The sequence below is a fragment of the Cibotium barometz genome, chromosome 6 (assembly GCF_041138505.1).
Source record: "Cibotium barometz isolate CiBa-2024 chromosome 6, ASM4113850v1, whole genome shotgun sequence".
NCBI lineage: Eukaryota > Viridiplantae > Streptophyta > Polypodiopsida > Cyatheales > Cibotiaceae > Cibotium > Cibotium barometz.
The window spans coordinates 4,603,466-4,630,390 of record NC_141051.1 but is presented as its reverse complement, the minus strand read 5'-3'; the positions used below and the strand labels follow the sequence as shown (position 1 = coordinate 4,630,390).

General features: G+C 37.8%; 1 pseudogene; it reads left to right on the top strand.

Annotated features, from left to right (window-relative positions):
- Positions 1 to 8,212: 8,212 nt before the first annotated feature.
- LOC147637367 (uncharacterized) lies at positions 8,213 to 14,621 on the top strand (annotated as a pseudogene).
- Positions 14,622 to 26,925: the final 12,304 nt, after the last annotated feature.

The following is a 26,925-nucleotide window of genomic DNA, read 5'->3' as shown; positions in this document are numbered from 1 at the left end:
AGAGTCCTAGCTAGTAGAGTCTGGGAAGCTAAGGACATGACCATGGATGAGTTGGCAAAGAATCTACTCAAGTGTTAAGGCCAACAATGGTAGGGCTAGCCCCAAGGGCCTCAAGGGGCAACCTCAAGGCCAACCCTAGCCAGCACCTCAAGCAGAACACGCACATCTATTCCCACTGAGAGATATGGTTTGGTGCGCAATCTATCGCCAAAATCATAAAAGCACAGTGTCCAATGCTAAGATCTAGATAGCAACAATATATGTGCTCATTGCTCATTGTTGGTACCAAGGTAACCATTGCCCTAACTTGCATCAGTGTATCCATACACTTGTAACTGTATACCAACCTTATACAAGAGACCATAATCCATTGTGGACCTCATGTATCCATACACTTGTACCTATATACCAACCTCATAAAAGATACCATAATCCATTGTGGACCTCACGTGGCATAGTGTATGCCTCACACTATCCAAATGTGGCTTCTAAGGAACCTTCATAAATTGGCTCTCCAACCCAACTGTGTAGTTCATGTCTAGCATGGTGATTGTCATGTAGATCAAGCTGCTCACTATCTTTATGTACATAGTGGCATTCTCCAAAATGTCACCCACGTTTGCACTTAGCTTGTTATTTTGGTCCAATGGTATAGAAATGGGCATACAACCAGCCATACCATATTTGGACAACATGTCCGATGTATATTATCTCTATGATAGCTTATGCCCTCAAGCATCGTGATGACCTCAATGCCAAAAAACGTATCTCAGCTCACCCAAATCCTTCATGTCAAACTTCTTCTTGAGGAGACTCTTCGCGTTCTTAACTTCCTCTTCATTGTCACCCCCAACAATGAAGTTATCCACATAGATAGTGATGTCCACAATCCCCTTATCACCCTTTTGCATGTAGAGTGAATGATCAACATCTGTGATATGAAATCCAATGGTGATAAGATACTATGAAATCTTATCATGCCATGCTCTCAGGACTACTTCAAGCCATACAAGGCTTTATGCATCCTGCACACACAGAATTTGGGTGACTCAAATCCTCATAACCAAGTGGCTACTCCAAATATTCTTCTTCTTGTAAATCACCATGCAAGAATTCAAAACCCATCCTTTTGATGTGCAGGCATTGTAATAACAGCTCTCACGGTTGCCACCTTGGTAATGAGCAAGTGGTTGCACATAATACAACAGCTCCTATATGCATCAGTCCCAATCAAGTTTTTTATAACATTATACCAACTACTCATCTCATCATAGACAGCATCTTTGCTCACCCTTATCTCATGTGTGACAAGGTTATAACATCTATACCCCTTTTGCTCAAGGGAGTAACCAATGAACACATGACACTGCCACTGCCACTGTGGGGGTCCTGTTCATAATGTAAACTACAGCCACAATTGCTTTAGCCCAATAATGGTGAGGCATTCTCTTCTCAGCCCCATCAATGCATGAGCAACCTTTATAATGTGCCTATTCTTCCTCTTAGCAACACCATTTTACTGTGAAGTGTACCTACATGCGAATTGCCTCTTAATTCCATGATTTTTCAAGTACTCATTGAACTCATTGGAGAAGTACTCTCCCTCTCCATCCGACCTTAGGCACTTAACCTATAAACCCGTTTGCATTTTAGAGAACATTCTAAAATTCTAAAAGTGAGTAAACACTTCACTTTTCTCTTTCATAGTCATCAATGAAAGAAACATCGTTAATGATATCCTCATGTTGATTCCTCCTTTGTTGGCCCCCATACATCTGAGTTCACCACATCAAGTGCTCTCTTACTCACGTTCCTGGAATACACCAAATACATGCTAATGATGGTGTTTGAAACGAGAAGGGAGATTGTGACCAATAACATAGCATCTAGAGGGTCAGAGTTGGTCAATCCATATCTCAAGGGTGACGACCAAATTTGATAGAACAAGAACTAGAGATCCCACTCAATACCTAAAAAAAGTTTGATCAAATTTGTAAGGCCATGGGATGGATTGATGATCCCACAAGCATCTGCTAATTTGGAATTTGCCTTGACGGCAAAGTATGCCAGGGATTAAGGTAACTAGACCTACTTGAAAAGGCCAGCTATACAAGGTCTTGCGACACATATTCATTGTGGTATTCTTTCCCAATGGAGCTATATGGATCCCTATTGCACATATATATAACTTCAAGTAGGAGGACGGTGAAACAATGTGGGACTACATTGCTAGAACCAAGTATCTCCACGTGAGATGCAACACACCCATAAAAGATTGGATGTCTTATTGCTCATTGATCGATTTATGATTGATCTTAAGAACAAGATGCTTTATGACCATCTCTATAGGTCTAGGCACTACATATTTGACGAGTGTGAGTATGCAATAAACCTAGTAAATAACCTCCAAGACAAGGATATAGAAGTCATCAACCTAAACCAAGAGATAGGGAATTTATTATCCAAAGCCTCATCATGAGCCAAGGGTGCCCAAGCAGCACCAACTAGAGTCCTAGATAAGGACATGATCATGGATGAGTTGGCAAAGAATCTGCTTAGCTATCTATTGCCATATCATAAAAGTACACAGTGTCCAATGCTAAGATCTAGATAGCAACAATATATGTGCTCATTGCTCATTGTTGTTACCAAGGTAGCCATTGCCCTAACTTGTATCAGTGTATCCATACACTTGTAACTGTATACCAACCTCATAAAAGAGACCATAATCCATTGTGGACCTCACGTATCCATACACTTGTAACTATATACCAACCTCATAAAAGATACCATAATCCATTGTGGACCTCATGTGGCATAGTGTATTCGTCACACTATCCAAATGTGGCTTCTAAGGAACCTTCATAAATTGGCTCTCCAACCCAACTGTGTAGTTCATATCTAGCATGGTTATCGTCATGTAGATCAAGCTACTCACTATCTTTGTGTACATAGTGGCATTCTCCAAAATCTCACCTATGTTTGCACTTAGCTTGTTATTCTGGTCCAATGGTACAGAAATGGGCATACAACCAACCATATCATATTTGGACAACATGTCCAATGCATATTATCTCTATGATAGCTATATGCCCTCAGGCATTGTGATGACCTCAATGCCAAAAAAACGTATCCCATTTCACCCAAATCCTTCATGTCAAACTTCTTCTTGAGAAGACTCTTTGCGTTCTTAACTTCCTCTTCATTGTCACCCCCACAATGAAGTCATCCGCATAGATGATGATGGCCACAATCCCCTTATCACCCTTTTGCATGTAGACTGAATGATCAACATCTGCCATATGAAATCCAATGGTGATAAGATACTATGCAATCTTATGATGCCATGCTCTTGGTGCCTACTTCAAGCCATACAAGGCTTTACGTATCCTGCACACATAATCTAGGTGACTCAAATCCTAATAACCAAGTGGCTATTCCAAATATTCTTCTTCTTGTAACTCACCATGCAAGAATTCAAAACCCATCCTTTAGATATAGGCATAGTAAATATAACAACTCTCACGGTTGCCATCTTGGCAATGAGCAAGTGATTGCACATAATACAATAGCTCCTATGCATCAGCCCCAATCAAGTCTTTTACAACATTATACCAACTTCTCATCTCATCAAAGACAATATCCATACTCACCCTTATCTCACGTGTGACAAGGTTATAACATCTATACCCCTTTTGCTCAAGAGGGAGTAACCAATGAACACATAACACTGCCACTGTGGGGGTACTGTTCATAATGTAAACTGCAACCGTAACTACTTTAGCCCAATACTGGTGAGGCATGCTCTTCTCAGCCCCATCAATGCATGAGAAACCTCTATTATGTGCCTATTCTTCCTCTCAACAACACCATTTTATTGCGGAGTGTACCTACATGCGAATTGCCTCTGAATTTCATAATTTTTCAAGTAGTCATTGAACTCATTGGAGAAGTCCTCTCCCTCTCCATCTGACCTTAGGCACTTAACCTATAAACCCGTTTGCGTTTTAGTAGCAGCCAACATTCTGAAATTCTAAAAGTGAGTAAACACTTCACTTTTCTCTTTCATAGTCATCAATAAAAGATACATCGTTAATGATATACTCATGTTGATGCCTCCTTTGTTGGCCCCCATACATCCCAGTTCACCACATCAAGTGCTCTCTTACTCACATTCCTATTATGTGGAAATACATTCTTGGTCTGCTTTCTAAATTGACATGATTTTCACATAGTTTATGCATTCCATCCACCTTAAAGTTTGGTAAACCTGTAACAATTTCTGAATTTTACATGGACTTCAACCACTGCTCATTCACATGGCCAATACATTTATGCCAAATATCTATATCAACCACCATAATACCTGCACCTTGTGCAAACATAGCACTTTTACCTCAAGCGTTCTTACATCCAAAGTAAACATTCTACCCACTCTTTTTCCCTTTGTAGCTAAGAGACATTTGTTCAACATAACAACCTTCAGGGTTAAAGCATACCTGCTGCAAACTCTACTCAACCTCAATCATCTACCCACCAAAACTAAATCTAAATTCTTTGTTATGTTAGGCATATGAAGTACATCAACCAAGTATCTCATCTTGCCATCCTGCATAACTAATGGCACATTCCCAATGTGAGCAATAGGATGAGCCATGTCATCCCTCGTCTCCACATAACTTGGTTTTTTCAGATTTTTGACATCTCTAAACCACTCGCCCATGACAAGTCATGCTGTTAGAGGCTCCTGAAACCATACACCATACATCATCACCAGTTGTGGGAACATCTGCAATCACTAAATTTAATAACAAATAACTCCTCATATCTATCTTCAGCCTACTTGAAGATGCATAATTATTTTACTACAACTTGCTGCTTGTTATGCCACTATACCTCTTGCGACATGTTAATCCCATTTTGGATTAACAAATATTCTCGTGTATTTGAGGACATTAATACGTTTCATGCAAAGGCACTATAAAAGTTGTACATTATGAGATATTGGCCACCCAAGGCCTTAATTAGTAAGTTTTGGGTGCCCAAGTGTGAATAAGGGCTAATTGTATATAAGGCATTTTCTCATAATGAATGGACACAATCCCCCTTTGTGCTATGAGAGTTCTTGATTGGCAATTTCATATTGGGTGTGTATGTGGTATGCCTATTTGATTTTTGTATGAATCGCCGGCTAGGGGGCCTGGGGATGCTTCCTCCAGCATTCTGGCGTAAAACAATCCTTTGAATGAAAAAAAGAGTTTCCAATGCAAGTGAGATTCCAGTTTGAAATCGGTTCCAAAGACCCTTTTTCTAATAATTCCCAGTTTCAAAAATGAGGATCCTTGATCTCTCATGAGGGTAATCTACCCGTCATTTTATCCATTTATCCAACTAGATTCTTGGTGAGATTGGTAAGGGAAAAACTAGATTAGTTTCGGTAGTCTATTCTTTGGATTTAGTAACTAGAATTGGTCACGAAGTTTTTGTCTGATTTAGTTCGAGAGAAGGACAATTAGGTTTACTGTCCAACCTCACATAGTCTAACTAAATTCATTCAATTTAGTTCTACCAGGATTCCTTTCAACTAAACATCTAGTTTTTGAGTAAATATCCATTTAGTGACTTTCCCAATTCAATTATCCAAGATTTTCTTTTTCCCACAAATTCTCAACCTTAATTCATTAGGTAGAATTATGATGGAAATTCATCTTTTGACATTAGAATTTAATTCAAATCCATCTTTTCTCAATTATCGTGGAAATTAATCTTTTAACTAAAATATCAATACCTATTTTTTGAATAAACTTGAAATCCTTCTTTTTCTCATTTCAACAAGTGCAATCCAATTATCATGGGAATTCCTCTTTTTCCTAAATTAAATCTATTAAAATTCTTCTTAAAAATTACATAACAATAACCATTAATTCCTTTAAGCTAAAATTTTCACTTTTCTCATCTAAACATTTGAATTCCAATATAGTAGGAATTCCTCTTTTATCATTTAAACTTATCTATGCAAAAAGATAAATTTAATTAAATTTTTCTCTTAAAGTTTAAATAAAAATCTCCATTAATTCCTTTGCACTAGGAATTACACTTTCTTCATTTAATTAATTGGATTCCAATATGGTGGGAATTCCTCTTTCATCATAAAAAATTTATCTATATAAAAAGGTAAATTTAACTATATTTTCTCTTAAAATTTAAATAAAAATCTTCATTAATTCCTTTGCACTAGGAATTATACTTTCCTTATTTAAATATTTGAATTTCAATATGGTGGAAATTCCTCTTTCATCATAAAAATTTATCTATATAAAAAGATAAATTTAACTAAAATCTTTCATAAATTATACATTATTTTAGCATTCCAATTTTATTCTCTAAATCATTGGAATACATGGATTTCCAATGTCATGGGGATTACTCTTTTTTTAACATAAAAATAAATTACCAAAAATTTTCTCCTTTTCCTAATTTACTAATTATGCATAATCATAAAAATAAATTTCTTTACAATGAGAATCATTCAATTAATCTAGGATGATAATTCCTAGAATATGGTAGGAAGTCCTTTTTTCATATTATGAATGAAAATGTTTTATGTGTTTATTTTACAAAAATTTTACCATAGCTCCACTGCTATTACTGATAATTCTCAATTTAATTGAGAGAATGAAGTTTAATATTATTAATATGATTAGAATGACCACTAATTGGATCATTATCTAATTATGGATTGATTCATAATTTCTCTATGAAATAAATATCATAAAAGCATTAAAAAGCCATTATTTTGGCCTCCAATTAGACAAGCATAAAAATTACTTTTGGATTAGAGAAATGCTTCATGAGAAGCTTCATTTGGATTGAGAATAGGTCATAGGAATGACCTTTCTTTGGGGGGAGAGAGAGAAATGCTTAAAAACCATTAAAATTAAGCATAAATGAAAATTTATGTGTTTCTTTATTACAATACATTAAAGCATTTCAATAATATTCAAAAGCCATTCAAATTAAAGCTTCTCAAGCTTGAGAGGGGTTGAGAAGAAAGAAACATTTAGAAATTATAGAAAAAAGACCATAATCCACTCTTTACCTCCTAAAATGCTTGATTCTTTAGTCACTGTAGAGGCCCCCAACCAATCAATTGGTTTGGTATGTCATAGGAGTCACCAAGGAAGATTGAAGAGAGAGAGAAGCTTCAATCTCTTCAATTTTGTAGAGGTTTTTAGAGGATAATAGAAATTAAGCTTAGTTTAGAGTAATACCGGCACAGTTTAGTTCACAGATAATAATACAAAGAAATGAGGGTCCATTTATAGGAGAGGGAGGCCACTAACTGAGTACAACTAAGTTCTAGAATTTTCCAGCTTCAGTTTGGCTGAATTTGGACAAGTTTTGGATCACTTTGGCTTCCTTTTTGATTTGGTTTGATTTAGGAGAGAGGAGAGATAAAAATATCCTATTATTTTTGAGTTTTAAACTCATCCAAGCATGTGAAATAGGCACCTCCTTGAAGGTCTCCCTTTTCCTTACACATGTGTCAAAAATGAATGATTACTCCAAAATATCTCATTTTTTTATTAATACTCCATAATTTTTAACTAATAAACCTAGTACTTGGTCAACTCTTCATCTTTTGTGGGAATTTACTCATTTTGGGTATTTTCTTTTACTCTTTGGATTTATCTTGTCCCAACACTTGGATTAATCTTATTGGTCCATAGGAACCTTAATTGGACTATAATCAAAAAAATTTCGAAAATCTGGACCCTTAGGCTAAGGTCTTTTGAATCAATTTTAATTAATTCCAATTGCACCTTGGAAAATCTATTTTGATTTTCTGTTTCAGGGAAACATTTTTTTGATATTTGAAGAATTTATTAATCCAAAAATATCCCAATTTTTATTTACCACTCTCTAGAATTTTTTTATCTCACTAGGCAAAACAAGGAAAAATGATATTTTCTTGTATTCAAAAACATAGAATGATTACAAGGATTGAAGTAGAGGCTTATTTGATATTCAGGCTGAGGAGGAATCTTACATTGTGAGCTTACCTTTGAGTTTATCTTGGAGTGGTGGATAAGCTCAGCCATGTTGTAGCACTGCCCCTTGGTTTGGTGACAAAGTTGAGGGGCGGGGTGGAGCTTTGTGGATGAGGCTCCGTGGGTTGAAAGGGTTGGGCTAATTGAACTTTGGAGTGCCCATGGGTTGGGTGTGGGCAAGTCCGGAGGATTTGTCGAGGAGGATGGAATTTGCCTGCCCGTTGGTCGCCAAACCATCTTTGCCGATTGGAAAGATATTGGTTGGGTGGGTGTGGTTTGGGCAAACTGTTGAGGGGTATGCCTTGGGAGCCAAATGATGGAGTTGCCATCGTGGAAGCCTTGGTCTTCTAAGAGACATTTTGGCACCCAACGCTACCGAGTGATGAAGGTCTGTGGTTGGTGAGGCTTCTGACTTTTTTGTTGATGAGGCTTTGAGCTATGAGGTGATTATCGACATGGTGGAGAGTCTTTTGATTTTGGCTTGGGGAGCCACAAGTGTGTGTTGCCTTCATGGAAGCCTTGTGCTTGGAGCACATTGATAGGCACCCAGCGTTGTTGGCTTTGCTGTGCTTGGGGTTTCCAAACCCGTGGTTGTGGGACCTGTTGTCACAGCTTCCTAGGGAGTTGCTGTGGGAAATGAGCACAGGTGGCATGCTTGGGTAGCCAGAGGTGAGGGTTGCCTTCATAGTAGCCTTGTGCTTGTAATAAGCAATTGGGGATGAGACAACATTGAAGCTTTGTCTTAGGGTTGGTGTTTGTTGGCGTAGTTGGCTTTTTGCACTTGGTTTTTAGAGATGGCCATTTGGAGATCCATAGTTCTATATAGCCATCGTAGAATCCCTGAGCGGCTACCAGAAGATTCTTGGGCACCCACCATTTAATGTCATAATAAAGATATGAGGTTGGGTTGCTTCCAGGGTGGGTGATTGAGGATGTAGAGTTGAGGGGCAATGTCGACAATGAGGCTTGTTTGTCATTAGTGGGTGGTGTTGACAGTAACCGATCGATCGGCTTAGGTGAGGCTTGGGGTGGGAGAATAGGGGAGACTGCCGATGATGAGGAGGGGGCGTGAGGGGGAAGGGTGGTCGAGGGTGAGGATGTGTGGATGATTTCCTCTTGGGGACACAAGAGGACAGTGGCCTTTTTACCGTTGATTTCCATGGTGGCTGTTTCTTCTCACCAATTGATTTGGCAGTGGCATCAATCCACTCTTTTCCAATGATAATCTAGCCTTGGAGTGCACCTACATCTGACATGAAATCTACACTCCAACTGGTTATTTCTATTAGATATTTTAAGAATGAAATACCCAACACTCATGAGACGCATTTCACGTGAGATTTGAATGTAAGTGTCTTCTTTTATTAGTGTGGGTTTTCCAAGAGCTTTCCATGCCTCCAAGAATATGAGATTGGTGCAGACCATATGATAGATGTGGGCTTGCCACCATTGTAGAACATTCTCGATTAGAAGTCTAATCCATATTTGTGGTGGATTGAGTTCTGGTGGTAGTTCATGGGCAGTGGAAGACTTACCAGTTATTGTGGGGGGTGAGGGAGTACCCTTCGTGGAAGTAGTTGGTGGGGACAGAGGGTCGGATTCAATGCACTCCCCGTCCCAGAGGATCATTATTACCTTGCCCTAGGGAAGCCTGAGGGTAGTTGTGTTGTCAGCAGAGTTGATTGTACTTGTAGTGTTCTGGACCCAACTTACCCCAAGATGACTGCTTCTTTTATCTCACCTATGGGAACCACATAGAACTTACACGCCAATGGGTTAGCTACATTATGTACAGTTTGTGTAAAATACCCAAGGCTTTGTATGCGTTATCCACTAGGCAATTGAACTTTGGCATAGGTAGTTTTAAGAGATGGTTTGCCCAGAGAGACCCATGTTTCCCATGGCAAAAGATTATGGCTAGCTATGGGAAGCAACAAGGCATGTTTTCTTTGCATGTTTCTACCAAAGGGGAAATCTATCAAAGGGTGGTTGTTTCAGGTTGTGGAGCTACACTTACACTCAGGGTGTTAAGCAAGGCAATGGATTTGTAGGGTTCATGAAGGGTCTGGCCATTTGGGAGCACAAACTGTGTGCTGAGGTTATGATCTGGGAGAGTGTCAAGTGTAGCAAGGATTTTAAGCCAATCGTGGTGGTTGACTTCGTCACTATTGATAGAAGTGACCGTGCATGAACCTGCGCTCATCAAGGGTTTGATGTGACAAGCCTCGCAAACCAAGAGATCATTGCTCCTGAGGACGGTGGTCACAGAGTCTTCAGTAAAGGTAGACTTAGTCATGGAATGTCTTTGACCCTATGCCCATTATAGGAAATGGGCAATGCTGCGTTTGTGTCATCACCTTCAAAGTATTGTAAGTGCATTGACATGAATTGTTGGTGTGCCTTTGGGTTGTGGTGGGTGGTGGTGATGGAGTAAATCTGGATGATGGGGCTCATATTTGTCCGAGGAATTTGAGGGAGCTTCCTCCTCCACAGAAGCCTCCAGTTTGTGTTCCATCTAATCTCGAAGGTTATTCCATAAATTTGGACTACCTTTTAATAAGGTTCTTATGGGCATGTGGATTTGGGAGAAAAGGAAGGCAAAGAGGCCAGCCAGGTTGCGTTGATGAGTAGGGGCTTCTTGAGGGGTAAGGCCTTGATCATAGGGTGGACCAGTAATAGTTGGCAAGAGGGGAAAAATTATCGTTTGACAACATCATGTTGGCAAGAGGGGAAAAATTATCGTTTGACAACATCATGTTGGCGAATGGATCATCCTTGGCCTTGAGCATTTGCGGGGGCTCTTGCCTTACTTGGTGCGGAAGTTCAAGTTCAATGGGGGATGACACACACTCAAGTATGGGGTCAAAGGTTATGAAAATAGGTGGCAGTTCAAGTTGAGCCTGGTATTGCTTTATCAGTGCTTAGGCGTCCTGAAGACATTGTTTCTCAAGGATGGCATTGGGATAAGTGGCCAACCATTTTTCCCATTTGGTAAGTTTTTGGTGGGCTGCATGGGGGAGTGGCAATTTGGCCACATCATCGCTCCTAGAGGAGGAGGATGTGGTCTTTGTTGAGCCCATGCAGATGCTAACCCGATTGTCTCCGTGGTGGCCAACATGCTTAGAGCGTTGTTTCTTTTGGGATGTAGCCTTTTTTAACTTGGCCTACAACCATGTGACGACATTCAATGGGACAGTGGATATCTTCCCATGTTAACCGCTCAACACGTTGAGGGATGGGATGCCTTGGACTGTGGAATGAGAAACTAATTGCAAAGGGAAATTCTTATAGTAATGTTCAATTCCACAGCCATGACATTGTGGTTGCATTGGCAGACGTTTCTTTTGAGAGCATTCCACCACGACAGAGGAAACACAAAAGAGGTGGTTTCCTTGCAGGTGCACCTATAGTGTGCACAAGTGGTTTAGGGTCCATGTGAGGCACCGGCAAAGGGAGATGAGGTGTTAGGGGTGCCTTAGGGATGGCGGAGCGCATGGGCTCGAGAGGTTTAGCAATGAACCTGGTTAGAATCTTTCCATGAGCAATAGGGTATGCTTGGAGAGAGGCAACGGTTGGGATGGAAAGATTAGCAATGGAGAGGGGCGTGTTAGTGTGTTGTATGAGTAGTTAGTTTGGGGTGGTGCCACTAGTAACACTTGGGCCAGGGAGAAGAGGAAGGTAACGTTAAAAATGAGATTTGGGTTGTTATTGGTGCGGTGGTCAATTGCGTGGAATAGCTTTCTCGCATATTGTCAACGAGAAAGATCGCCCATTTGCAAGCATGATCAAAGGTGGAGGGGTCCTTGACTAACAGGTGGTCGTGGAGCCATGGATTGTGAAAGCCCAAGAGGAATCAATCCATTAATTGATTATCTCTCAAATTTTTCCTCTCTTTGCAATGCGAATCAAGGTACTTAATGTGAGCGATGTAGTCATGTAATGTTTCCTCAGGTTTTTGTTCCAATTGGAACAGTTGGATGACGGGGCTCCATTTGGGCCCGTAGGGTGTAAATCCGAGAATGAAGGCCTCTCTCACCGCTTTGAAAGCGCTTTTGTGCGGAGGATCCAAGGATTGGAACCATTGCACGGCCTTGCCTTCAAGGCTGAGTCCAAGGAGATGGACTTTGGTTGCATCATCAAAAATTTCAAATGCCTAACATATTTGGTTAAAGACCTCGATGTGGAATACGGGGTCTCCAACTCAATGGAATTTTGGCAGAAGTTAAAAATTTTTGCCCACATAGGTTTTTCATATGATGTTTGTGGGTGCAAGTGTTGTGACACTCCCCTTCCTAGAGCTTGTGCTAAGCTCGGAATGGCAAGTTGTGGCGCAAGGGGAGGTGGTACAAGGGTGGGAGGTGAGAATAGATCTGTGGTGGATAGAGAAGAGTGTATGTGAATGTGCTCAGGGCGTCTATCCATACCGGGGTGCATGTATGGAGGGCCCCCACTAGATGAGGGCTCTTCAAAGATTGTTTCGCCCTCTCGACGAAACATGTGTGGCATGGCGACCACATGTGAATGCGAAATTAAGGCCGGGGTGTCACCAAATGGAATAGAGGCATTGGGGGCATGCAACCATGACTAAAAGGTGTCCATGGTGTGCGGGGAAGCTTATAAAAGCTTCAACGGTATGCGCGCAAGCCCGAAATAGGAGTTTTAGCTCACTTTTGCCTTGCACGTGAACACACCCTTAAGGTTAAAAGTGGTCTTTTGAGGCGTTGTATGCATGTAAAAATAACCCTAGTGAGTCGGGGAGGTAAACCAAAAGCACCTCTAAAGATTTGGGAAAAAAAATTGGGTTTGGTACGACCGTACACTTACAAGCGTATGCCCATCGCTTTAGTATGGAACGGCCATGGCAAGTGTGGAATGGCTATTTGGAAATTTTTTTGTTTCTTTTAGATTTTTTTTTTGTTGTTTGGTATGTCGTACGCTTACAAGTGTATGCACGTGGCTTTAGTATGGAACGGCCGCACGACAAGTTGTGGAACAGCCATTCGGAATTTTGATTTTTTTAAAAAAAAATTAAAAAGTTTTTTTTGGGTTTGGTACGACCGTAGCTTACAAGCATACATCCATGGCTTTAGTATGGAATGAAAATGGCAAGTGTGGAACGGTCGTTTGAAATTTAAAAAAAATAGAAATTCTTTTTAAAAAGTTTTTTATTTTGGGTTTGGTACAGCCACCACACGGGCGTACGCTTACAAGTGTACGCCCGTGGCTTTAGTATGGAATGGTTGCAGCAAGTGTGGAATGACCGTTCAAAATTTTAGGATTTTTTTGGGTTTGATATACGATCGTACGCTTACAAGCGTACACCTGTGGATTTAGTGTGGAACAGCTGCATCAAGTGTGGAATGGCGGTTTAGAATTTTGGTTTTTTTTTTAAACAAAGATTTTTTTTTTGGATTGGTACGGCCGTATGCTTACAAGCGTACACTCGTGGCTCTAGTATGGAATGACTGTGGCAAGTGTGGAACAGTCATTCGAACTTTTATTACCTTGGGTAGCCTAACACCCTTGCATAAAAGCGTCCAAGGGTGTGAGTCCACGTCGAAGGTAAAAAATGCTGAGAAAAAAGCTGACAACATCGCGCTTGTGGGGCCACGTCTAAGGTTTAAAAAAAACGTTAAAAAAACACTAACGATGCTAAACAAAACTAGAAAAAAGCTAACACTAAAAAAATGCCATGCACAATGAATTTACCATAGTGGAAGAGCTGCGTGACCTTTCTCTCCTTGATAATCTATAGGAGAAGAGCTCAACAAGAAGGACACTGTTGAGTTCCACAAAGCAATGGGAAACTACTTGAGAATGCGTGAGGCAGAGACGAGTAAAGTGCCAACAATTATCTTAGACGAGGCCAATGCTTTTCAGCGCTAGCAAAAAGATGAGACTAGTCAGAAGGCACTGCTTAGTTTCCTTGCTTTCTTTGTCAATATCAGTAGGACCATCTTGCAAATGGAATTATGGTGATTTCTAACTACTGATTGGAGGATCGCAAAGGTGCATCCACAATTTTGAAGCAGACTATTGTGGTGACTTTACTGAACAGGACATATGTGGCTTCTTGAATCTCAAGCTAGATTGTTCAGATGCAATGTGGGAAGAAGTCTACAAAATCTGTAGAGGAAGAGCTTATCTTTGGAGAAAGTAGCTTCTTATAGTGATGTTGATGATTGGGCAGACGATCTTGAGGATCTCAAAGGTAATGCATATAAGGAGGTGTAAAGGGGATCGAGCCGGAGAATCTCTCTCTCAAGGATGTCCCCCTGTTGCGATCACAATGCCTACTTGTAGGTTATGAAGGCATTGTGTGAGTGTCAAGATAGGGTGATGGCATGGAAGGATTTTGTGGCATGAACGGCTGATAGGGTGATGGCATGAAAGGATTTTGTGGCTTTGCCTTTTTGCAGTAACAAGATTGCATGACCACTCATTTGCTACAATCCACTGCATTGTTAGCTGGAGATCTTAGGTGGTGCAAGGGGATGGCCTGTTGTGATGCCATTATCGTGGGTCTATCTAGCTATCATGAAGGATTTGGTTGCCTGCTGGTCTGGTTGAAGTAGTGTTAGTTGCCACACTTTTGCAGGGTGGTGGGCATTTTGGTCCTTCATATTGATTGTATGTTCATATCCCGATTCACATGACATCACATCTCATTCATTCACATCCCGATTTACATGACATGACATCTCATTCATTCCCATCCTGATCCACATCACATCACATCTATTCACGTCACATCACATCTCATTCATTCCCATCCTGATCCACATCATATCTATTCACGTCCATCACATTTATTTACATCACATCCATTTACATCCATCACATCACATTCATTCATATCCATCACATTCATTCATTTATATCCACCACATTCATTCTCATAACCATCCCATCGCATACATTCTATCCAACATATATCACTCACTTCTATCCACATCATATCTCATTCATTCACATCTCATCTTATTCATCCACATCCATCCAATCGTTCACATGTATGACCACTCACATCTATCCATACATTCATATCTATCACTTCACATCCACATATATTCATGTCACATCACATCTCTTTACATCACATCACATTCTTTTACATGCACATCCACATCCATTCTTTCATATACATCCACAACCATTCTTCACATACACATCCATATCCACTCTTCACATACACATTCACATCCATTCTTCACATACACATGCACATCCATTCTTCACATACACATTCACATAAACATGCACATCCATTCTTCACATACACATTCACATCCCATTTCACATCACTTTACATCTCATCCATTCATTCATTCACATCTATCCTGATTCACATCGCATCTCATTTCTATGCAGTTTTCATTTTGATTTTCTTTTGAATACAAGGAGTATTTCTTGAATTAGTATCCCCAAAATTTCTTGATCGGAATTCTGAATTTTATACCAAAATTCCTCGAATTCTATAACCTTGATCCACAAATCAATTTGAAGGGTCTCAAACTTAGTTTCAGATTTGGCAGGAGTTTTGAGTGTATTTTTCTAAACTGGTCACACCTTCTTTCCTCAAAACTGACAAGAGTTTGGTCTTGATTCAAGGTTTGAGTCGGATAAGATTTTCCTTGAACTATCTTTCTCGAAAAGGTTTGATAATTCAGTTACTATTTTATTGAATTTCTTTCTTTGAATATTCACTTAACTGATTTCTAAATTAATTACGAATTCCAATCAGAAATAAATTAATCATTTATCTGTATATTTTGATCTTAATAGATTTCTTGGATTTTTTTTAACAATCCGGGTGAATATAAAACGATAGAAATTTCTCTCTTAGAGTATTTAATTATTCATTTATCAAATACTCATAGAATTTAAACATAGAATTTAAGAGAATTCTAATTTTGATATAAAAATTCTAATTTTGATATAATAATTCTTTATGCATAAAAATCAACTTCAATGGGAATAACACTTTTATTTAAAAAAATCCTTTTATGCATCTATTTATGCATAAAATCAAATTTAATAAGAATAACACTTTTAAAATAAAAAGAATTTCTTTATGCATCTATTTATGCATAAAAATCAATTTTTATAAGAATAACGCTTTTATAATAAAAAAAATTCTTTATGCATCTTTCTATGCATAAAAGTCAAATTTAATGAGAATAACACTTTTGAAATAAAAATAATTCCTTTATGCATCTGTCTATGCATAAAAATCAAATTTAATGACAATAACACTTTTAAAATAAAAATAATTCCTTTATGCATCTTTCTATGCATAAAAATCAATTTTAATGAGAATAACACTTTTGAAACAAAAAGAATTCCTTTATGCATCTTTCTATGCATAAAAATCAATTTTAATGAGAATAACACTTTTGAAATAAAAATAATTCCTTTATGCATCTGTCTATGCATAAAAATCAATTTTAATGAGAATAACACTTTTGAAATAAAAATAATTCTTTTATGCATCTTTCTATGCATAAAAATCAAATTTCATGAGAATAACACTTTTGAAATAAAAATAAATCCTTTATGCATCTTTCTATGCATAAAAATCAATTTTAATGAGAATAACACTTTTGAAATAAAAATAAATCCTTTATGCATCTTTCTATGCATAAAAATCAAATTTAATGAGAATAACACTTTTGAAATAAAAATAATTCCTTTATGAATCTTTCTATGCATAGAAATAAAATTTAATAATTAATATCAGTGATATCCATGCATATTCATAGGTGAATATGTACATGGAGTAATTAGAATATTTCTTTTAGATGCAAAAATGGTGGGAATTTCTCTTTTGGAATAACATAAAAACAAACTTTCTTTTCCACAAAATTCTAGAAAATTTTACCATAACCTCCTTTGTGTAGCTGACCATTTCTCATTTTTATCATTCTTTATTTAACTTAAATTAACCCAAATTAGATTTATAGAACTCTAATCTACATAATTTCCTAAATTCAAGTGAGTAAACAATAAAAAGAGTTTAATTAATCCTTTAGTTAATCTTTCTAGGATTAAGAAAGGCTGGAATGTAAAGAAGAGAAGGGGTGGCCTTTTCCTCAAAGGCATAGCATTTGAATTTAATTCAATCAATTGTAAAACATGAAAATAAAAAAAACCATAGATGTAAAATTAAACAAGTAAGAAAATTAACTTACATAGAGCTTTTAAGCTCTCCTTTGGCTTGAGGGATTGAGGGTTCTACTCTTGTTTGAAGCAAGAGTGGCCACCAATTCACTTTGGAGAGGATTAGGCAAAAAATAATTGAATTATTAAGAAATTCAATATAGATGGCTCAGGACAGGGGAGCAGAGTAACAGTGCATAAACACCATTAGCTTTTACAAAGGGGGAGGCTTCTATTTATAGGAAAAAGTGAGCCTCTAACCAAGCAAACTGATTCTAGAATTTTCCAGATTAGTTTGGTCAATTTTTGACCATTTTTTGGTCAGTTTATCTTACTTTTTGGATTTAGTTTTGAAATAGGAGAGAGGAGAGATAAAATATATCATTTTATTGATTTAAAATTGGGGCAATGATGAGAAAAAAGGCACCTACTTCATGAGGGGAGATCCCCACACTGAGGTGTCAAAATTTAGTTTTTTAATTGTTTTCTTTGGTCCTTAGTCCACTCTTCATATCTTATGTGAGCATTTACTCTTTTTTTGGGGGGGGAGGAGGGTTTCTTTTATTCTTCAATTTATCTCCTCCCTACATTTGGATTAATCTTATTGGTCCATAGGAACCTTAATTGGACCATAATCCTAAAATTTCTGAAAATCTGGACCTTTAGGCTAAGGTCCTTTTTACCTATTTTCAATTAATTCCAATTGCACATTGGAAAGTTCTTTTTGAATTTCTGTTTCAGGGGAAATCATTTTAGACACTAGGAGGATTTTTATATCTAAAAATATCTAAATTTTGAATTACTTCCCTCTAGATATTTTCTCTCTCCAGACCAAAACAGGGTAAAACAGAGCTTTCTTTTATTTTTGAGAGGGGAATAATTATAAGATCAAAAGGGGAGGTTCTTACACCTGCACACCTCAAAATCTAGAGGGAGGAATCTTACATCCTACCCCACTTAAAAAATGCGAGATGTCCTCATCTCGCAAACTAGAGGACAACTCTTTCCCTTAAGATCCAACTGATTCTGGGGTTCCTTATAGTCTAGTGAACCCAACAGAATCTTGGGATAAAGATCCCTTATATAGAACTCATCATTAGATAAAAATTCTTTCAAATCATATCATTTATATCTTTAACACAATGATGGTCCATTAGACCGAAATTTCCATCTGAACAGTCCTCCATGGGAATTTCAATTATACAGATTTTTAATTTGACATCCCTTAACTTGATCCACTGGATCAAGTGTTAAAAATAGCAATTTGTCAGTATAATCCACTAATCTCATAGTGATTTTTTGAAGTCATTATCGTCATTCTAGTTACGCACATCATCACAGGGACTCGTCCCATTCATCCTCATTGTGGTTTTGCTCGTCCCATTCATCCTCATTGTGGTTTTGCTCAGCTTATCACTTTTCAACCAAAACTCAGGAATCATCATTTTTCAATCATAATCCAAATCAACTCATCAATTCTCAACTGGAGTTTTTAAAATCATATCAACCACATTCAAGTTTATCATCTGGATATCATTTTTGCTTATAATTTCAAGGTCTTAGATTTACTCGTATATACTGCCAGTAAAGAGCTGCAGTTATACCCTCGGTATATATGGGTAGTCATGGTCCTTGGAATTATAAGGTAAATATCATCATGTCGTCTAGGCCTCAAGCAAGTCATGGATTCCATGCAATTGCGGTACTTCCATTTGAAGACCCAATTACTAATTTATGAATTTCAGTCTGAATATCAATTTGTATGAATTTCATCACACAATTACAATCTTTTACTGCTACTTCATAAATTTTTGACATTTTTGGCTTCTTGGTTGATCCACTTTAGCCAATTCGCTCTGATACCAGCTGAAAGATCCTTGTCCCCACCGTGCAACGAATTCTGGGGTGCTAGCAGTGGAAGCAGCACTTCTTGCGCGGGGCAGGGTCCCTCACTCGGGGCCTCGCCCACGTATATCCAGACAAGAGACTAATCCCTTGGTTCTTCCAAAATCGAATTCAGAAAAACTTCCCTCACCCGGAAAACATGAGGCATTGCTCCAAGATAGTTTTACTCTAACGTAGTTAAAAGTCTTAACTAACTGAACTGGTTTGACCAGACCTATAAGTCCCATAGTCAGATCAAGGAAAAGATTGCACTTGGACCATAGAGACCAACGCTTTTTTCCTCATTGAGAGGCACAGTCGTTGATTCTTTTCCATAAAATAATTTTTATCCGAGATTTACTTCATCTATCGTACCATAACAGAATTTGGTCTCACTGTAGTGATGGGATCCATTTAAGAATTTGGTTAGTTTTTGTCCTGGGTGTACCAGGGAAAAGAGTTCCCAGGTTCCCTACACACCCAATATAAAATTGCCTTTTTCACAGATTCAACTGTCTTTAAAACAATCATTTAATGAAACTATAGTATCACTGATCATAATCCTCCAAAATATCCGGTTGAATCCTAATTTCTAATTTTTCCTTCATCGGTGTATCGTGGCATCATTGGCAACCAGAACGCTCACCACCTATCCACGCAGGGGCCTTTTCCATAGGTCCTAGCTCATAGTAATCGGCAATATATTCACTTATAAAAATCAAAATGGAATCTCCGTTGAAGATCAGCAAGATCAACTAATAGATCCATATAAAAGAGCCATGGACTCCTCCGTTGAGGACCAGCAAGGTCAATCAACCAGATCCATTCCCGAATTAATAAATTAAGTCTTACTCCTGGTTCCAATATCTTCCTCGACGCGCGTGTGGATATCTTTGACGACCCAAGGCCTGAGCACCGTATGGTCAGCACCCTCTCGCAGGTCACCTATCCCTTCATAGACAGCTTCCTTGGTCCCTCATCCACCATACCAGAAGCTCACCATTTAAATCGAACCAAGGCTGGTCAAGACCTTGGCTGACCTTGCTATGGGAGACGTCCTCCGTTGACTCTCGGTCAGCTATTGTAACTTTATCAGACAAGCCCCCACGACCTCATTCACAAGACGGTCAAAATGCTTCCCTAGCATTTTTGACATAAAACAGTCATTTAAAAACAGGTTATACATATAATTTCTATAACAAACTCTCGTCTTTCCACATTGTTCCACATCAATCCTCATTTATTTCATATGTATTCCCATTCTCATCACATCATTTTCCATCTCATCACATCTGTTCTCATTTATCCGCATTAGATCTCATCCACTCGCATTAGATCTCATCCACTCGCATCTACCCATATCCACATCTCATCACATCATATTCATTCACATCACATATCACATCTATCCCAATTTACATCACATCTCATTCATTCACATCCCGATTCACATGACATCACATCTCATTCATTCACATCCCGATTCACATCACATCACATCTATTCACGTCCATCACATCTATTCACGTCCATCACATTCATTTACATCACATCCATATACATCCATCACATCACATTCATTCATATCCACCATCCATCACATTCATTCATTCATATCCACCACATTCACTCTCATAACCATCCCATCACATACATTGTATCCACATTATATCACATCACTTCTATCCACATCATATCTCATTCATCCACATCCATCCAATCGTTCACATGTACGACTACTCACATCTATCCATACATTCATATCTATCACTTCACATCCACATATATTCATGTCACATCACATCACATTCTTTCACATACACATCCACATCCATTCTTTCACATACATCCACATCCATTCTTCACATCCACATCCATTCTTCACATACACATCCATATCCATTCTTCACATACACATTCGCATCCACATCCATTCTTCACATCCACTCTTCACATACACATTCACATTCCTTTTCACATCACTTTACATCTCATCCATTCATTCATTCACATCTATCTTGATTCACATCACATCTCATTCTCATTTCTATGCAGTTTTTAGTTTGATTTTCTTTTGAATACAAGGAGTATTTCTTGAATCAATATCCTCAAAACTTCTTGATTGGAATTCTGAATTTTATACCAGAATTCCTCGAATTCTATAACCTTGATCCACAGATCAATTTGAAGGGTCTCAAACTTAGTTTCATATTTGGCGGGAGTTTTGAGTGTATTTTTCTAAATTGGTAACACCTTCTTTCCTCGAAGAGTTTGGTCTTGGTCATAGTCTGATTCAAGGTTTAAGTCGGATAAGATTTTTCCTGAACTATCCTTCTCGAAAAGGTTTAATAATTCAGTTACTATTTTACTGAATTTCTTTCTTTGAATATTCACTTAATTGATTTCTAAATTAATTACAAATTCCAATGATAAATAAATTAATCATTTATCTGAATATTTTGATCTCGATAGATTTCTTGAATTTTCTTTTTACAGTCTGGGTGAATAAAAAACGATAGAAATTTCTCTCTTAGAGTATTTAATTATTCATTTATCAAATACTCATAGAATTTAAGAGAATTCTAATTTTGATATAAAAATTCTTTATGCATCTATTTATGCATAAAAATCAACTTCAATGGGAATAACACTTTTATTAAAAAAATCCTTTTATGCATCTATTTATGCATAAAATCAAATTTAATAAGAATAACACTTTTAAAATAAAAATAATTTCTTTATGCATCTATTTATGCATAAAAATTAATTTTTATAAGAATAATGCTTTTATAATAACTTTTTTTTCTTTATGCATCTTTCTATGCATAAAAATCAAATTTAATGAGAATAACACTTTTGAAATAAAAATAATTTCTTTATGCATCTATCTATGCATAAAAATCAAATTTAATGACAATAACACTTTTGGAAAAAAAATCCTTTATGCATCTTTCTATGCATAAAAATCAAATTTAATAATTAACACTTTTGAAATAAAAATAAATCCTTTATGCATCTTTCTATGCATAAAAATCAATTTTAATGAGAATAACACTTTTGAAATAAAAAAAATCCTTTATGCATAAAAATCAATTTTAATGAGAATAACACTTTTGAAATAAAAATAATTCCTTTATGCATCTTTCTATGCATAAAAATCAATTTTAATGAGAATAACACTTTTGAAATAAAAATAATTCCTTTATGCATCTTTCTATGCAAAAAAATCAAATTTAATGAGAATAACACTTTTGAAATAAAAATAATTCCTTTATGCATCTTTCTATGCATAAAAATCAAATTTAATGAGTATAACACTTTTGAAATAAAAATAAATCCTTTATGCATCTTTCTATGCATAAAAATCAATTTTAATGAGAATAACACTTTTGAAATAAAAATAAATCCTTTATGCATCTTTCTATGCATAAAAATCAAATTTAATGAGAATAACACTTTTGAAATAAAAATAATTGCTTTATGCATCTTTCTATGCATAAAAATAAAATTCAATAATTAATATCAGTGATATCCATGCATATTCATAGATGAATATGTACATGTAGTAATTAGAATATTTTAGATGCAAAAATGGTGGTAATTACTCTTTTGGAATAACATAAAAATAAACTTTCTTTTCCATAAAATTCTGGAAAATTTTACCATAACCTCCTTTGTATGGTTGACCATTTCTCATTTTTATCATTCTTTATTTAACTTAAATTAAGCCAAATTAGATTTATAGAACTCTAATCTACACAATTTTCTAAATTCAAGAGAGAAAATAATAAAAAGAGTTTAATTAATTCTTTAGTTAATCTTTCTAGGATTAAGAAAGGCTTGAATGTAAAGAAGAGAAGGGGTGGCCTTTTCCTCAAAGGCATAGCATTTGAATTTAATTCAATCAACTGTAAAACATGAAAATCAAGAAAACCATAGATTTAAAATTAAACAAGTAAGAAAATTAACTTACATAGAGCTTATAAGCTCTCCTTTGGCTTGAGGGATTGAGGGTTCTACTCTTGTTTGAAGCAAGAGTGGCCACCAATTCACTTTGGAGAGGATCAGGCCAAAAATAATTGAATTATTAAGAAATTCAATATAGATGGCTCAGGATAGGGGAGCAGAGTAACAATGCATAAACACCTTTAGGCTTTTACAAAGGGGGAGGCTTCTATTCATAGGAAAAAGTGAGCCTCTAACCAAGCAAACTGATTCTAGAATTTTCCAGATCAATTTGGTAAATTTTTGACCATTTTTGGGTCAGTTCGGCTTACTTTTTGGATCTAGTTTTGAAATAGGAAAGAGGAGAGATGAAATATCTCATTTTATTGATTTAAAATTGGGGTAATGATGAGAAAAAAGGCACCTACTTCATGAGGGGAGATCCCCACACTGAGGTGTCAAAATTTAATTTTTTAATTGTTTTCTTTGGTCCTTAGTCCACTCTTCATCTTATGTGAGCATTTACTCATTTTTTAGGGGGGGTTCTTTTATTCTTCAATTTATCTCCTCCCTACATTTGGATTAATCTTATTGGTCCATAGGAACCTTAATTGGACCATAATCCTAAAATTTTTAAAAATTTAGACCTTTAGGCTAAGGTCCTTTTTACCTATTTTCAATCAATTCTAATTACACATTGGAAAGTTCTTTTTGAATTTCTATTTCAGGGGAAATCATTTTAGACACTACGAGGATTTTTATATCCAAAAATATCTCAATTTTAATTTACCTCCCTCTAGACATTTTCTCTCTCCAGGCCAAAACAGGGTAAAATAGGATCTTTCTTTTATTTCTGACAGGGAAATAATTATAAGATCAAAAAGGGAGGTTCTTACACCTGCACACCTCAAAAGCTAGAGGGAGAATCTTACATATGGGGTCAAGTCATAACTTGATCTCGTATGAAACCTGGGTAGCATTAGATAGACCATGCCTTGAACCCATTGATGCGCAAGTACGTAGTGTTCACTTAATAACTACGAGAGATGAGGGATTTTTAAGTGTTAACATTTCAATCAGAAATAATTCCTTGGTCGGGAAGATGTTTTGTCATGTTTGCAGGTTCCATGGAAGAGGAAATGATTCTAGGACGATCCTAGATTTGCGCTAGCAAATGAAATATCCAATGGGAAGAGAGGACATCTTTGTTGAGAAAGGGCGACAAGGTCATGTCCATACCCTTATGGAGCTTGACAAACAGAGGGAAACAGATCATAAATGATGAACAAACAACACAGAATATAGTGGCAACACCTCATAAAACAGAACAAGCATTAGTCCCACGAAACTCGCACAAACCATACCCAAAATCCAAGGGTACACAAAAGTGGGTGCCCAAGATTTAACTTAAAAACCAACTTCACAAGAAGGACACCATGAATAATATGGGGACCCCACAAGAAGAATCTGCAAAAAAATCAAAAGTCACCTTGCTGTGACACAAACAGATTGGCAGGACTCCAAGCATCCCAATAGACCTCAAGGGTTCCATAACCAATGGGTCCGAAAAGACTTACTACGAGCAGAAGGATACTACCAAGGCAATACGGTAATTATATGGGTACCCAACCCCACTCAGTGGGTGGCCAACACCACAAGCAGTTCAAGTCATAAAAGAGAGAGTAGTAAAAGCATACAGCATCAACTCTCAACCCAAGCAGGAACCTCGCCCACCTTTGTGTGGAGGAAAAAGACAACTCAGCAAAATGGGTTGGGAATGGCCAAAGCAATGACTGTAGCCACTTCGGTCACAGAATTGAACAAGGAACCTAAAGGTAGAAACAAAGAAGTTCAACAAAGGGACACAGATAGAAGCCCTCCACCACAAGACACAATAACAACATTGTTCAGTTGGGTGGAAGTAAGAATTAAAAACTCCCACATAGAGCTGAAACGACTGCATCAACAAATACCCCAAAAGTGTCCAGGTGACCCCTTAGTTCTCGTGGCAGTAAAAAAGAAGGGTGCCCAATGGTTGCACAATGGGTACAAGGTAAGTAGGGTATCATTCATTCATTATGTGCATGTTTGACTGCTTGAGCACGAAGGAAAAAACGAGAAGGTATCAATTTTATGCATTCATGATTCAAAAACGTTCATGCCGTGAACCAATTCAAAAACGTTCACGCATGAAACGGTCATTTCTCACATAGGCCAATTAAGCAACGCCATGTGGTTTTCTTCATTAAGCCACCCTGTCTGACGGGGCTACATTATAAGTTTCATAAAACCTCAATGTTTCATGAAACCTAACTTCATGGCCTGCAGGTTCACAAAATCACTTTGACCCTGCACCTTCATGCCATAGCCTTCACTTGTCCATTAACACACCCTCTGATTGCTCCTACACTAACACACTCCTCATTTCAACTAACCGATTACCCATTAACAAAAAAAAAAAGAAAATGAAAAAGAAAAAGAAAAAAGAAAAGATGGTATCAACCCCACCAGTCGGAAGACTGATGTGTTGTTCATCTATAGATGCGTCGGCCTTAGAGTCGGAAGCTCTCGAGACCCCAGCTGCAACTCAAGCTAGCACCACTAGATACCTAGCAAGTCAGAAAAAGAAGTCAATGCGGGTCTTGAAGTTGAATGTTTTGGGCCCTTATGCCCAAACCTTCCAAGGGGCCATCATCAGCAAAAGAAGCCCTCATAGCCCATGGAAAGGTATCCCTTACCACAGCCCAAAATGCCTCCAAATTCTGGAAAAGGCTGAAGTCAAAGCAAAGCTGGACAAGGTTGGCTTGGGGAAAATCCATGATGAGGTTACAGAAAAAGCTTGCAGGGCCATGTCATTAATGATGCGGGTCAAGCCCATCGACAGATATAATAGGGTGTCTTTAAACAGAATTGCTAAGGTACATGAGGAGAAGAGGAGAACTGATCCTACTATGTCCATAGAGATATGGAGAACTACTTGAAGGCTCACCAATCCAAGATTTGTAACCCATACCTGCTCACCCAAGTTCTTAATCATGTAGCAAAAAGGCCTTTAAACAGAATTGCTAAGGTACATGAGGAGAAGAGGAGAACTGATCCTACTATGTCCATAGAGATATGGAGAACTACTTGAAGGCTCACCAATCCAAGATTTGTAACCCATACCTGCTCACCCAAGTTCTTAATCACGTAGCAAAAAGACCTCTCCCAGAGCTTGAACCGGTGGAGCACTTGCAGTAGCTGGCACCACTACCAGAACAACCAACACTAAAAGCTGAAGATATGCAAGAGGGGCAGGCTATCTTCATGGAGACCCAGGCAATAATGAAGGAAATCAAGAAGGGGAGAAAGAAGAAGATAGAGAAGAAGACGAGGGGAGTAATTCCACATATAGCTGGCCGAATTGCAAAGATTAGAGGCAAAAGTGGCCCAAGAAATCTGAACATATGAAGAAGCATTGCAAGGGACCACCATCAGCCAAGCCACAAAGGAGCCCTTGCAACAAGTTACTCCTTTGACAAGCCCGGCTCAAATGATATTCACGGATCTATCTCCACTCAAGGATTCAGCTTTGGTAGACACGCCAATAGAGACAGTGCCCGAACAAGAAGCACCAGTATAGGCTGAGGAAACACAAGGCATTGAGGCGGCCACAACTCAAGTACATGAAACATAGGCCCCCAATGAAGCAGGCAAAAGACAAAGAAGTGCAAAGCCCTCAAGACCAAGCAAAAGAAGGCGGTTGGAAGATGAGGAAAGAATACCCCCACTAGCCTCCCTACAGAAAATGGACTATCAACAATTCTTGCAAGAGACCATGGAAGGGCTGGATGAGTTGCTAAACCAACCATAGGCTAGGCTCGAAGAAGGTGCAAGCACAAGTGCA